This window comes from Dermacentor andersoni, chromosome 7 (assembly GCF_023375885.2).
Source record: "Dermacentor andersoni chromosome 7, qqDerAnde1_hic_scaffold, whole genome shotgun sequence".
NCBI classification, from domain to species: domain Eukaryota; kingdom Metazoa; phylum Arthropoda; class Arachnida; order Ixodida; family Ixodidae; genus Dermacentor; species Dermacentor andersoni.
The window spans coordinates 154374813-154387136 of record NC_092820.1 but is presented as its reverse complement, the minus strand read 5'-3'; the positions used below and the strand labels follow the sequence as shown (position 1 = coordinate 154387136).

Here is a 12324-nt window from a genome sequence, read left to right as displayed (position 1 = left end):
TCGGTATAATTTAGTATAAGTAGGAAGGGCAAAAAAGGCAGATGCTGTCAGCAATTTGAAGAGAACTATTAAGAACTGGCATTGGGTCTTAATATGTTATTTATATGCTTTCAGTATCTACTATAGTGCGAGCGTTTCTATTTCTCGACAGCGTAATAATGGCTGATGCAGATTATTGAGGCTTAAGCGACATCTAATTCTATTTATTTTACCTGCAAGTACTTCATTAGAGAAAGGGGAGGGCACCTTTCAGAAAGTACAAAGCACGGTAAAATATTTTTTTATGTAAACGTAACTATTTCAGAGATTGAAAGTACAACAAAATATAGCAGTGAAACTTGAAATCAAGCCTAAACCAGTGATTTAGTAACAGGCAAATTGTAGAAATGTGGAACTCAAGTGGAACCTTGTTAGAATACTCAGGGACAATTGTATTAGTTGTAAAAACTTTAAACTCACATGAAATCAATAGTAGCTATGAAGGACCAGCTGTATCATTGCGCTAACCGTTATTTTTACCTCCGCCACCGACTGGATCTATGCGCTCAAATCTCCAACATTAGCAGAGGCGTCTTGAATGTATTTGCTGTGATGTTATTCAAAAGTGTCGATCATTGTTGAAAAAGCACACTGCTTTAAAAACGTCCAAGCAAAAATCCTCCCGTGATGGATAAGCAAAATATATTTTTAATATGACGTCGCCTTCGCAAGCTCGACTAAAACAACCTTCCATAAATTAATGTAAATTCTATGTAACTACAGTAAATTATTTTTCGCGCAGCCGGAAATTTTCTTACCCGTAACTATAACCGTACCTTGCAACGCATGAGGTAAGCGATAAAGCAAACAAAGTTGAGGGCACTCCACAAGCATCCTGTCGTGCGCCATGCCAACACTAAACGGTGTTCAAAAAGTTATTTGTTTTCTCCGATTCAAACATAAACATTGTATAAATGTAAGTGCTTTTAAACCAGCACTAAGAAACATATCGCAGGGACAAAATGTGTCGGCAAAAACACTCAAGCGATCGATCTGCAACTTCCTGCACGTAGCCTCGAAATTAATCTTCCTTCCCCTACCCTGACGCTTGGTAATAAACGAGCTTCCTCAACGTGAATTTGTAAATAATGCTTTTGTTTTCTTTTCCTTTGAAAATAAGAAACAGAAGAAACTGCGCATAAGTAAAGGTATCAAAGTAATTTTTTTCTAACGAAAGATACGATATTTCCGGGCGTTTACATAACCGTAGCGTGTGATGTAACTTTCCTGAACTACTTACTGTTCCACGGAGAACGATTTAGCTATGAATAAAATGTTCGATTATGTACCGCAGCACCGACTGCCACTTACTTTTCTTCTGTCATAAACCGGCCATGACACTCTCGGCATAAAGTCAACGAACCGAACGATCCCGAAGAATTCGTTACACGCGCAGTGCAGGTCGTGCCATCTTCCCACTCAGGCTCATTCTGGTGGTTCGGTCCCAGCAGTGGGCCAAATCCCAACCTCATCTCCACCCCAGAAGGGTTGTAATGACATCGTTCATGCTTAAGTGGCTCGCATACGAACTTGATCGATTGAAGACGAGACGGGCTTTCGGAGCATCCGTTTCCGTTTCTCCGAGCGAGCTTGTACGCCTGATAGTGCAAACGCTTTCACTCTGTTCGCGTAGACGCCAACAAGGGCAGAGCGTTCGTGCGAGTAAGGGCTTGAAGAATAGGATCGCTGCAGAGGAGTGGGCCAAATAAATGGCCCTATCCCCCGTGAGTTCCCGGATGTATGTCGCTCTGCCACATCTCGGTCTTGCCACAACCCATGCCGCTGAGTATTATGGGATTTCTTTGAGCCGCAGGTCTCAGCATTTCAGCGCCAGGCGAAATCTCCCGCTCAATATGTGCTGGCGCCGGCGCTAAGTCAGGTGCTCTGCTGAAGCTGAAAGGCGACTGTGCCAATTTTGTAAGTGGCTGCAAAGTTCTTTGCGGGGTAGAAAGAAAGCAGAATAGTTGGGAGCGGTTCAACTAGATGAGCGCACGGTTTGCTACCCTACACAGGAACAAGGGTGGTTAAAAACCGGATTGTTAGAAAAGGAAGAAAATCGGGGAATTCTACGCTGTGTATACATCAATATATGCGGAGCATATATTGCTTTTGATTTTTGTTCTTTCTTTTATTTTGGTGATGGATGCACCTCAGAAAACGTTCAGAGGTGCAGCCTTTCAAGTCGATGCTAACAACGGCCTCGCTCACTGCGCGTCCAGACAACAATGAGCCTTCGAGTGAACGGCGAAGGCTCGGCCAGTTTTTCTGGCTGCATAGTGCCAAACAATATGTGGAATACTAGTAGCCTTAATAATTCGAACAATAAAGCCGGAAATCAATAATCAATAGTTTAGCTGAGCATTCACTTCAAGATATAAGAATGAAAATGACGTGTTCTTTAGCAGTCAGTCTACTATAGGAAAAATAGAAGGAATAAGGAAATTTGTTTCTGTCGCTCATTGTTTTTATTTTGATTCTACAAACTGAGTAAGTAGACCGCTTCACGGGGCGCGCTATACCGAAAGACCAGATACACTACTCAGACTGTTGTTGTTTTGTACCCGCAACTGGCCACACGGAATGACATAAAGCTATACACAAGGTTTTTGTTTTTGTTTATTTCGAAAGAGGAAGATCCACAGGTCTGTGAAAAAGAAAAGAGAGATTAAAGTAGGGCTAATAAGTCGGCGGCATGTACAAAGGTCGGGCGGATCCAGGCGCAACCGCTGGCACTCTTCCACGATCGCTATGCCTCTGTATGCGCTGCCGGTAATCATGAACGGGATAGGCACCGCTGGCGCTCCTCCCGCGTTCACGGACCGGTTCATGTGGGGTGTTCGACATCCAGCTGGTCCGTCGGCGCCTAGCAATGGACCACACTTGATAGGTTCGGTTACGGGCCTCTCTCCAGGATGCAATGACTGCTGGAGTAACTGTATACAAGTACAAATGAAAGAAATACACAATCAGCAGTGAAACATCGTGTCAGATGATGGCAATAGAACTTTGTTTACGCGCGTGGCCGTTCTGCGTTGTTGTTGTTGTTGTTGTTGTCGTCCACGTAACCACTAGGGTATTGGCCATGGATCACACTGTAAGGAATTGACATCCCACAGCTGTTCTTGCCATCTTTCTCATGATCTCCATCGCTGTCATGCATGTCTGCTCAGTTTTTCTTTTCCTTTTTTCAGTGAAGCGGAATCATAGTGCGCAGACACTCCGCCCTATTTGACTGAATTCTTTCTCGGTTGTCAAACTAGACGCAGAAGAAGGTTCGCAGCTTCAGGTAGGGTTGCTAACTATCTAGTGAACTGAGTTAGTTGAGATAGATAGGGGGGGGGGGGGGGTGGAGGGCATTGGGTGGCGACTGTCCCTGTCAGTACCAGGAGCTGCTGGACAATAAGTGCAACAAAGTTTGACACACTTTTTTTTTCAGTCTTACCATGTAGCGATGCACATCGAGAAAGATGCGGTAGTCGTCTGGCCCAAGAGGCTACTAATGCAGGTAGATCTACCGCAAACCGATCTACAATAGAAATAAAGCCGCGATAAAAACGAAACCACCTTTACGTTCGTGACAATGCAATAGAAGACAACATAGAAGAATCCGCAACCGATCTAGACACGGAATAGCAGGACGAAGCAGAAGAGCACCGTGAAGAACCGTGAGCGTCTTCGCCCGAAGCCTCAGGCCTAGAAAATGAACGCACCCTGGTGAACTGGGCACAGGAAGAAGCGATGGCCAATGGCTTTCTGGACTAAAGCAGCCGTCCAACCTGGGCGAAGGAAAAGCTACTTCACACTGGTTCTCGAAATAAATGTTTACGCTCTCTCGCTTTCTCTCTCTCTCTCTCTCTTTCTGGACTAACACTAACTCGACTACCAAAACAAAGCGACGCCTACCATTTTGCGACGCTTGCTATAAATATACTCAGTTTTTCTCAGTCGTGACGCTTTTCAATGTGGCGTACTGGATTCGGTATTTTCAGAACTTCGCATAATTCGCTCTCTGAAACATTGTTACATAAGATTTAGCATAAAGATGAGATGGATTCTCTAAACTGATTCATTTCTTGTGTATGGTAAGATAGGTATTAGTTCTCTAACCCAAGAAAAAATATATTTGCAAATATTATTATGCAAGAAACAGCTCTAAATAGGGTTCCCACAGCAAGCTCCCGTTTCGTTTCTCACGAGGGTACTCTTTCATGACGTCATGGCGCAGAACGACGTGGGAGCAGGACATTGCAACCTTTTGACGCTGACTCTTGCTCGCTCGGTCACCTCTTTGCAGCTGCTTTTTGTGAAGTTCAATGTAGCAGCATTACAGACGACACATGACAGAGCCGGAGCAATTGTGAAACACTTGGAATAACCTGCTGCACCATGAATAACTTCTGCGTCACGACGTCGCAGCGCCGTAGAAACAAAACCGAAAGTGGCTGTAGATAAATTGCTATAAGAAACTATTTAGGGTACTTCGAGGTATGTCAATATCTTTTCTGGGGTTCGAATGCCCCAGGAGTTCATTTAACGCATAAAAAATGACATCCGTAAACATTCCACCAGTATTTCTTTAAGGGCAAGAACTACCTTTAAAAAAAGAAAAATCTGATGGGCCTGTTTACTGAGACTTGTACCAAACCAAGGAGAAGTTGGGTTTCACCTCAAACTAGAGGTACATGATGCAATCGTCAGTTCAGCGCTCCACCTCTTCGTTCAAAACGTGCTTGAAGGCCTTGCAGCTCCCCCCCCCCCCCCCCATTTGTTCTTTTTTCTTACATTCTGTCTATCCATAAGTTCAACTTTCGATACACTGTAATTTTCCTTTATCCAGCCACCTGCGCTCTTTATTCTGTGCGTGATTTCTTACATGCTGCCAAAAGCCTTTATTTCACCGTTGCTGCAATTTAAGAGAGTGATGATGCTGCCCTTCACGTGGCAGCACTCAGAATATCCTCTACGTTCTTTACGCTTCAGTGAGTATGGGATAACAGCGTGGGAAACAGAGCACATGTCCGACAACAGACAGCAGGCAGATGACCGGGAGCACCGCTTGCTAGCTCACTCTACTCGCTTCAATTGGCTGTCAAACCCGTGCAGCAGCTTGTCTTCACGGTGATCTGCCCTGCAGAGACCCTTCTGAGGTCTCAATATCATTCTTTTTCTTTCATGCTTGTTTCCATTCGCGCTCCTTCGAGCAGCTATCACGTAGCTTACTACGTCTTGCATCGCGTTTTACGCCATCTAGAGAGTGAAATATACCCTCCCAATAACAGGTCGCATGGGGAACAAGGGCACTTTCATTTGATGGCCGTTTTTTCTTTTTCTTTGCTCTTTACTGGGAAATGATTGATCACTCATAATGACCTGATATAGAGCTTTTCTTCTTTTGCTTGAACTATAGTGCTTTTAGGAGCAAATTTACGGTCGCAACCACAGACCAATGTGCATCACTATATTACAGTACAATATACTAGCGTAAGCTAAATATGCCACATGCAACTCAAGCAGGCCAAAATCTACTTTTTTTTTTCTTAAAGTTTGTACTGCTGTGCCAGGTATTTCAGTTCACTAACGTCATTTGTAATATTACCACCGTCCTAATACTCAATAAATCTACTGCGGGAAAAGAAGCCTTTCACAATGTAAGGGCCCGCTGCGCAGATGTAACCGCGCCAGCCCTTGTGCAAGTTTTCTTATGTTTTGCGTTACAGCGTTGGACATGACGAAATTCTCCGCCTAACGATGATAGACAGATTAGGGAAGGAATATGTGCCCTTAAAGATGGTAGATAAAGCGTTCGTCGCTCCACAGGTCATATGCTGATACTTCCATCACAGCTTTCTTAGTCGCGAAGCGACTATCTTCGACGAGCGTCAAAATTTATATCGCTGCAAAACTACATCTCTTTACGAGCCTTGTCTCTTTATTTCCAGTTGTTACTTTGTGACCATTACCGTTAGGGACGTGCGAAAACCCAAACCCAACGATGCCATTTGGGTTAGGTGCACGCGGTGTGGCGAGTCGCGCATCGTTTATAGGGCCCCCTCTCTTTTCGGGGCTCTATTCTGCAACAACCTATTATGGGAGTGCCGTGATGGGCTTTCCTTTACTTTCATATTTACTCGTCTCATTTCTCTTGTGTAATTTGCAATAATACGTTTCGGAATACCAGAAGACGAAAATCCCCTATATTTTCGCCATAGCCAATCGAAAAAATATTGTATAAGTAGCCGCACCAAGTGTGGAAGTGAAAAGCGGCTCCGAACCGTACTCACCGACGCCGTGTCCAGCGTGTCCGAGAGATACCGCAGTCTCCTACCCACATTCTTGGCTCCGTTTCTGCAGGGGCTCACACCGTAGTGTGAATCTTTCTCCTGGGCGGAAGAGTGACACCCGACTCGACACGACGTCACGACGTCAGGCAGTGCTGAGACAGCAGGCGCCGCCGACAGGCCTGTGAGCACAGAGATAATGTTACGTTCGACCTCGCTGGGTGCGGAGAGCTGTAAATGGTTCGTTTATTTTTGACTTTGCGAGTTCAGTGACATAAGATAAGTGCAAAAGACGTCAGGTCAGAAAGTTTTTGTTCGTAATTATCTTCTACTGGGCCGCTATCTTGTACGCATTCGAAAAGCTGACGCTCGGTTGCACCTCACGCGATTGTCCAGGCCGCGCCGATATCGCGGCCTATAGGTCGATCTTAGCCAATCGCGCGAGGCGAAAGCGAACGTCAGCTTTTCGAACGCCTACAAGGTAGCGGCCGAGGTTTCTCACAGCGTTGCCAGATTGGAAAGTCGGCACGACACCAGAAACTCGCTAAAATTTCCCCAGATTTCACCAGAGAATAAAATTGCTTTTAAATGCACAAAAATGACCAAGAATTAACATTCGTGAAGAACTCATCTTATTATCTATATTAAATCACGATGAGAAGCCTTTAATTATCCCTTGGAGCATCGTAGACGCCTGAACGAAACCTGCGTAGCATATCGTCTGTGATAGTGAACTTCACGCAACACCCCTTTCTGGAGGCCAACGTTGTGCGAATTCAGGCAATGGAATCCAAAGTTTTCAGCGACATCTTGTTCCTGTACTTCGTCTTAACACACATGACCTGACTGAAGACTCGCTCCACCACTGCATTCGACACTGGGCAAGAAAGACATGCCAGTGCATACAATGCAAAATCCTGGTAGGGTTTTTTCCCCATGGCATTTTTAAAATTGAAAATTCTAGCCCAGAATGTTGCAGAATCCTCAGGAAGTTTCCCGTCGAAGACGGCCTGCGCAACAGGTTTTTGTGACAGCGAAACGATCGGAGCGTCAGCACGTCTGTCGGCTGGCCACTTGACGCATTGCCGGTCGCCCATGGTCGCCCGGCGTTGCTCTTCCCGTGCTTCCCACGGTAAATTCATTCCTCCACTAGAACAGCCGGTGCCGTCTATTGAAACGACATATAACTATACGTGCGTTGAAACCTAGCGCTAGCCCCATCACACGCTAGCACAAACCTTAGCTACAGTAAACTTTATATAGTTCACTGTGCCCTAGCAGTAGCACAGCAACACAGGGATTTCATGAAGAATAAACAAATACAAATATAGGCCTTAGAATCGTGGCGGCCGCAGGCGCTACCTAGTGTTTAATGTTTGGATGAGCAGCGCGGGTAGACGGTAATTTCGGTAGAGTGGTTTTCCCCAGATATCCCCAGATTTTGTCTGGTGTAGTAGTTTGTTGGCCTGGCCACCAGGAGCTCTACATTTTCACCAGATTTCCGAAATCTGGTGGCCAATTTCACCAGATGGCAACGCTGGTTTCTCAAGTCACAGAATCACATCTCCTCATCTAAGCGATGTGCGAAGAAACAGGCGATCAAAAATAACCGCAGTGCATGTTCTCAATTCACTGACCTTCTCCTCCTACCGTATTAACAAAGCGTTGATAGGATAGAGACATGGAGGACGACAAAAAAGCTTAGAAAGAAGCTAGGAAGCACGCGATGATCCAAGCAACGATATTGATAGGCTCAACGGTGACAGACTGAAAGAGGGTAGTATGGATAAGAGAGAGAACGGATGTAGGTGATGTTTTAGTTCCTCTTAACAGAAAGAAACGTACGTAGGCAGGCCGCGCAATACGTAGGGGCAGATAACTGATGGTAGATGAATGGGTACCAGGATAGGGGGAACGTAGTCGAAAATAACAAGGAATTATTTGGTGCGAAGAAATTAGAAAATGTGCAGGCATCGTATTCAGTTCACTGCACAATATAGGGGTACCTGGAGACTTTTGCGACAGGGCGTTCGTCCTGCAGTAGTCCATATATAAGCCGATAATGAAGACCAGTGATGATACCAACGAAAAGCCTGAAGCTAGAAGTGCGCATTTAGACTGAATAAAAAGCGGCCAGCTCGTACAGCAAGAGTAACTGCTCAGTTTACTTATGATTCAGCAGCCGTAAATTTCTACATGTTTCTAGAATGAAGCCTTCCACATGTAAGTCATCCAATACGAACAATACGAGCTGCATTTGATACAGCAAAATACGTTTATGAAAAGCTTGATCTCGACATAAGCTTTTCGCATTCCTGTTAATCAGTCTTAACTTGTGAAAAGCATTATTATTTTTAAGATTTTGATTTGAAAACATACATACACGTGACAGGAAAGGAAAATCGAGGAGCAAGCTGGCAACTGCCACCGGAAGGCAAAACGCCTGCCTAATCTTCAAAAAGGGCAAGACAGAAACATGCAAATGTAAGGTAGGAAGAAGGGTGGAAGGAGGAAAGAAAGTGGAAGATGACAAATCTAAAAGGATAAAGTAGAACACACAGAGCATAGGTCACACACACTAGGGCCGAGCATGTGAGTTTATGAAAAGCGGTTCTCTGAAATAAAGCTCCGAGAAAACTTCCGTCTGACACAACCTTTTATAAGGTTACATTAAATGGAAGTGACAGGAGTTACACCCAATATGATGGTATGACTGCCGAATAGCTTGACCGTTGGTCCAGTACTAATGTTCGTTGTGGTGCCGCTTTTGCTACAGCGGCTTCCCGCTTGTGTTATAATGTGGCTTGTCTGTTCTTATCTTATTCCTACATTTTCGGTCTCTTTACATTCCTGAGAAGTGATTGTGGATTTGGGATAGCCTGCTCTAAAGAAGCCCACCTTTAGACGTTTCCTGACCTAAAAAGAGAATTACAGTAATAGCATTCTCCAGCGCTAAATGAAGTTCTCTTCTGCCTGTACCGTCCTGTTATTTGCAAGAAAGGGAGAGTAAAGAACGCTTACATAAGAACGTGACTTCTCATGATCAGCGCATAACTCTGAAGTTCAATGTCAAGTCATCTTGACGTCTCCTGTGATTAAAATTTTGGCTGTGCCCGCACTGGTGTTCTGGCATTGTTTACAATATACACACTTGATGTTATGGTATAAGAAGCGCTTTTTAATTCCCTAATATTAAGCTCGCAAGGCAATCCTCAAGCCAAGCCGCACACTAATGCAGTAGTGTTTTCAACACAGCGCATTGTGACCGGTTGAGCGGGGAGATTAAGAGAGCTGACAGAGAAATGTGGTTACACGCGTCAACGAAAAGCACGTCGCACTCAAGAAGCGCTAAATATTTCACGCTCTCTTCTCGTACCCTTAATGCCAGAGTAGCGCACTGCTACACTGATGCAAGCACGCTGGCAATAAATTTCCGTCGACGCAAGCTTGGGCATCTGTCACTCAGAAAACTAGATTAGCGCCCACCCGTAATGCATTCGTACGTTGGTGCGCGTTCAAAAAGAGCCGAAACTGCATCACATGCAGGTGTCCTTGCTCGTGTCCTAATAATTTAGTAACAACGCAACCGTGGACGTACACAAGTACGTTGTGGTCATACAAAAGTGTACGTGGAAGACACGCCACTGCAGATCGCGCTAGTTCTTAGGTGCCTTCTGCGCCGGCTGCTCGAGCATGAATAAGCCACATGCAAGAGTCGCAGTCACGGTGCATAAAGCTCGCGTTCTCTTTGCCGCTGAATTAAAATCGTGAAAAGTTTGTCTTCTCCAGGCAGCGAAAGCAGCTTTTGCATGATTAAGATCGGCAAGATGCGCATCTCTCGACTGCACAGTTCCGTGCACCTTACGTGCGCATACGTTGTACGCTGGGTAGAAAATGCGTTATGCTACGGAGCAGCTTCGTAAAACTGGGAATCGTATATCATGCATTCTTTACGCTTCAAAGAAAAGGAAAGTAGAAATGGTGGTCTCTTGAGAAATTACATACGCAAGCTGTAGTTGTAAGATAGCGCTATCACGATTGAAGTAGTGCAAAATCGGAGAGGGGTTAGAGCAAAATTATTTTTATTTGGTTCAAACACTTTTCAGTCGCTTTAACTGTAACAGGCTGACCAGCTTCAGTGTTCTTTATGTAAGTGTACTTGTCGCATTGGTCAGGACCTGGTCGAGAAACGGTCATGCATATTAGTCTTCAAAAAAATTTCAATTGTTTTTGTTTTCTTGTTCTCTTATATTGATCATTATGTGTCATAACTTTGTCATGCACGCCCAGGAGTCAAGATGAGAAATTTGCCACTAATCGAGGCCAAAAAGTATACAGCTGCTTCATAGAGCGAATGCGAGTTCAAAGCAACCACAGAGACATTCGGCTAAAATTCTTAAGTGTGCAACTCTCTCTTATCACTACGGCACTACTATCCATACTACTACCACTATTACTACTACACCGGCCCGCACACATGCATTCCAACCAAGAATTAAATATGCATTGTTGCCTAGTATTACTCCATTACGTGCTACAATATTACCTGGTTGGCGTAAGTAGTAGGTAGAAGTCCAGGCATTCTATGAACGAATGTCTCTTGACGATGACATTCTTTTACGATAAACGTTAAAGTCATTATTTTGCGTATGTACGCCCCCCAATCGGCACAAACAAACTTGAGGCATTAATATCTTAAACTTATGTTCTTCGCACACGTGCGCTAAGGGTATAAGACAGATTTTTACCTCGGTGCAGGTGTTCCAACACGTGGGTGTCGTCCATGACCATTCGTAGAGGTGCGACGAAGAGAAATTTTCCAACAGAGTCTGCCTGACAACCGTCGCAAGCCTTAACGTAACTTGCGTCACCGTCACGCGGCACGAGCGAACGCGCCATGCCTTCTTTTTAAGCGTTACGTCTAGCTGAGACGTGGAAGCCAACACTATAGCCGCCGACGAGTGCAGTCGATATCGAGCACCTCAGAGCGCGAAACGACCGCACCCAACACGCAGCCCATGCGTTTTGAGAGCCCGCCACGAGTTTGTCTCACGCGGTGGGTAATTCGCGGACCGCCCCTCGGGGGGGGAGAGAGTCGGAGAGATTGAGAACAGCGGGGCATTGTGCGCGAGGTCCCACGCTTTATCCCGCCGAGAGATGGCGCCACCGTTAAGAGCGTACTCATTATCTTGTATTCTTACTTTTCGCTGGGAGTGAAACAACATCAATCAGCCTGTTTCAAATGGAACGGTGGCATCATCATCATCATCATCATCACGTTCTTATATATTGCTTGTACTTACTTATTGAATTCAACAAATTATAAATTAATGGTAATTGAAGTGGATAAAAAAAAACTTGCCGCAGGTGGGGAACGATCCCACGTCTTCGCGTTACGCGTGCGTTGCTCATGCGATGCTCATGCGAAGCATCGCATGTGTACGGATGCGGTACTTCGCGTAATGCGGAAACGTGGGAGCGTTCCCCACCTGCGGCAAGTTGTTTTTTCATCCACTTTAATTGCCATTCATTTATAATTTGTTTAATTCAGTTAGCAAGTACAAGTAATTTCCCCTATGTTTTCTTTGGTGCCTTTGTTTGTTGGCTTCTCATGATATGAATCATAAAAATTGGGCCCCTTCGTTAACCCGCTTTCTTCAAGAAGTATACAGGTTGTGTATAGCATGCACGACTCCATATAGAGTGTTCGACTTACATGTATGCTCACTTAAGCTTTTTGTGTCAATTGTTATCCCCCGCCCCCCTCTATGTAAAGACCAAGTTAAGCCTTTAGGGTAAATAAATGAAAAAAAAAACACATCCTCAGCTTCATCATTATCATCATCGTGCGACGTTCGAAGTGTGGTAGGTAGGGTTGCAGCATTAGTACAAAGTAGGGGGCACAGCGGCGTTGCGGTGTGGAGTGCATGTTAATTTCCAATGCCTCAGATAAAAGCGTACAGACGGGTCATGAATATACGGAAGCGTTGTAAACGCTTCTGCAAGA

The 12324-nt window shown here is 44.9% G+C and overlaps 1 long non-coding RNA gene across 1 annotated transcript; it reads right to left on the bottom strand.

The window, feature by feature from the left end:
- Window positions 1–2637: 2637 nt before the first annotated feature.
- LOC129385317 (uncharacterized) lies at window positions 2638–11348 on the bottom strand. Its single transcript, XR_008612893.2, has 3 exons — window positions 11066–11348; window positions 6321–6499; window positions 2638–2972 (listed from the first exon to the last, which is right to left on the bottom strand). It is a non-coding gene; the product is annotated as an uncharacterized lncRNA (long non-coding RNA).
- Window positions 11349–12324: the final 976 nt, after the last annotated feature.